Raw genomic sequence first — 3,686 nt, 5'->3', positions numbered from 1 at the left:
ACGTGTGCTCTTCCGATCTGTGGTTTCATCTCTTTAAACCGTTTTTTTAGCACCAACTGATAATTTCTAAATTCATCTATTTATGTGACCTCAAATTGTATCAAGTTTCATTAAAATCAAAATTTGACACTTTGCGAGGTTTTCTTGTCAGGGCCCCAATTAAGGCGTTGTCGCAGATCGACTCAGGGAGACATTCCCCTAGGCGTTGTTGTGTGTCGCGGTCAAACCAGTCAACATACCGACCCGGAAAATCACCTCCAAAGCGTCGTTAATACAAAGAATCGCGGGACAAATCCCGATTCGCAAGTGCAGTAATTGCCACAAACATTTCGATTTATACAAAATAAATAAACAATATACGAAACTACAGTGTGCATATTAATGTTATTCACGCTAATTCACGGAACACCGAGATATAAAATTTTTGTGTGGTCTGAAACATTTTAGAAAGAAAACTTGTATACAATATATTTTTTATATAGTCTAATCTGAAAGAAAAAAAAGATCGAAAAATTTGAATAAAAATATGAAATATGAAAAATATTTTATAAATAATTATATTTTATTGTAACTTTTCAATTAAAAATATTACAATTATTTATTTAAACTTAACAATAATATTTATGTTAAAAGATTTGGTTTTTTTCAAATGTCTAATTATTAATAGATGCATGAAAAGAAATTATATATATGATTTTACTCTTTATTAGAACTTCGTCGAAAGGATTAGATAAAGGCTTAAAAAACGATAAAAATCTGAAAAAAGTCAACACGGAGACAATTTATGTGAGTGAAAAATCGAATAATTGAACACTACATATACTTAAAGAATCTCAATGGCGAAATCTATAGGCCATTAAGATCTGCAGTGAGGTAGGTGCAGACGATCAATGATTGATTGATGCCAACAAGAGCAAACGCCGCATCGCACCGCTGCGTCTCGTGATGTAACATGTCACGTCATGACACATAATATTTTTTATTCGGTATTTGTCAACTGTCGCATGTGCATCGGCACGTGTCTGCAATTAAATGAAATACGGGAATGTACCCCATGCATTATCGAACTCCGCGTGATAAACGATTTGTTTGGCAGCGAGCAGATGCAAAAATATCGCTTAAATGTCAGCGAGCGGAATTCGGGAAGACGTTCTCCGGGAAAAAATAATTATTTATGTAAGATATTTGCGTCTCTCGGGCAAGTATACATACATTAATCAGATGTGAATCGATGCTCCGACGTCACGATATTTTGGCGTATATCTTCTTTTTTTTATACCCGAATTGCACGTTGATTATTAATTTATTAATAGTTTCTTATCAATAAAAGCGTTATTGTGGATGAACTATTTCCTATAATTTTCAATTTTTTCAATTTTCTATGATTGTTTAAATATTTTAATTACTTCTTTAAATATCTTAACTACTTTAAATATACTTTAAATAGTTTAAATATATTTTAAATATACTTAATGATTCTGTTTATTAATCAATTCGACTTTCTTTGTTTTTCCCTTTTTATTTCTAAATGTTCTTTCTGATAAATTTTTTGTCGAGATAAAATAGTTTACGATATATTTTTATTAAAGATATTATATTATTGAAGATATTACAGTACCTATATTTTTATTGAACAAGCACAATTCAAAATGCAGTAAATGATTCCCCGATTTGGTCCTTTAGAGGACGTTTAATTCACGGTCGAATTTTCACGCATGTCGTCTGTCACATATAAGAATTATGAATTTGTATAATTCTTCCTTCATTACTGTGCTCGGACGCCAATCATACGTTATATGATCATATGATTAATCATATGTACAAGTGTTTTGCCGTATAAACGCGAGCACAGATCAAACATTGGCGAGTTAATTTATATGGGGCGCGAAATAGTCCTTTCTCGTATTCGGGCTACGGCCTCTCTCGCTGAAGGTCGGGATATTCGCGAGTGTCGAGATACGCGAGAGAGATACACAGTTTGCAGTCCATATTATTTTATCCCGAACGATTTATCTCGGTTTTGATTAAAATTACGAAAAATTCGACGACCGCTTTTCGCGGAGGCATCCATAAAGAATGTTCCGCGCGATATTTCTGTTATACCTGGTTGGGATATCGTTTGCACAATGCAAGCAGGTAACGTTTAGAATATAAGTCAAGGTAACTTTTAGAATAAGAATAAAACTCGATTCAAATTATCGTTTCATCCACGTAAAAACTAAAAAAGTGCACTGAGAAAAAAAATTTGTTAAAAAACGCAAAATTTGTTTCATCTTACCAAAATATTTAGTCCAATACGTAAATACGTTCAACTAAATGTTACTACGATGACACAAAATAATTTGTTACTATTATAAACAAAATGCTATTTTTTAATTAAATTATTTAGTTTCAATAAAAATTTTTTGCATTTAACTCAACCATTTGATTAAAAATATACACTATTTATTATATCAGCATCGTTTAGTCAGTTTGATACTTGGAATTTGAACAAATATATTACTTGGATGATTACCATAAATAGCATGTAAACACAAATAAATACTACTAATATTTCAAACAAAATAATTTAATTGAGTTGGTTTAGTGAATTCTTGATTAAAAAATTTTGATAATTGACATCAAGGCTGGATAAAATGCTTTTCGAATTATATTTAAAATGTCAAACATAAAATATCTTAAAAAAGGTATTTAAAATGCAAAGTGTAAAATAAATTTTTCGAATCCATTTTAAATGTAAATATAGGTAAATAGGTATTTTAAATAACTTTCATGAAATGCAAAATAGTTTTTTTTAATGTATGCCATTAAATTGGCAATTTATTTGATATATGTGATTAATATAATCATATATTTTATTTGTTTTATTTAATAAAACATGAAATCATTTCATCCTTGTTGTTCGCTGAAAGTTAAACAAGAAATGATGCTCGCAAACGTTAAGTTCAACGTATAGGGCGCGTTCAACAGACAGATCAGTGAGCGCTCAATTATTCGCCTTTGTTGCAGTATTTATTCACTCAGATCCAGCAAAAAGCTAAAGGCAAAAATCAATCATATTAAAGAATCACTAAACGCTAAACACTCACTAATTTACTTTGTCAATTGAACGCGTCCATAGAAGAAATTGTGTTTTGACCAATTACAAAACTTAATTTTTTTTATGCGCCAAAGCGTTTACGTTTACACGTCATATTTAATCGGGTTTAATAACATCTATGAAACTGGTCAGTCATTTTATTCTTCAGAAAAATAGCTTTAATTGGTTAGATTAATTACTACAGATGTTATTACACCCAATTAAGGCTGCATTTACTTTGGCGCTTGCAACGCTTACCATTTCATCTTTGCTGTTTTTTAAATGTTAAAGAAGAACAAATGATGCTCACAAGTGCTGTAAACGCCAAACCGAACGTAGCCTAAGAGTAACGTGTGAACGTGTAAACGTAATCAATACCTAATGCTAGGAGAAATTTGTGAGCGCTTAGAAAAACCATTTACACATTTTACAAATAGTTAAATGTATAGATATTTCCATTTCAAATGTAAAATGAAAATGGTTTTCCAAAAAGCATTTAAAATATAAAATTCAAAAATACATATATTTAATATGTATTTAATGTATTTAATATTTAAAATGGAACTATTTCAAATATTACCCAGCCCTGGTTGACAGGAATGAACTA

Source organism: Wasmannia auropunctata, unplaced genomic scaffold (genome assembly GCF_000956235.1).
Source record: "Wasmannia auropunctata unplaced genomic scaffold, wasmannia.A_1.0 LD336051.1, whole genome shotgun sequence".
Classification (NCBI taxonomy): domain Eukaryota; kingdom Metazoa; phylum Arthropoda; class Insecta; order Hymenoptera; family Formicidae; genus Wasmannia; species Wasmannia auropunctata.
The sequence above is the reverse complement of the archived record's forward strand: the minus strand, read 5'-3'. Positions refer to the sequence as shown.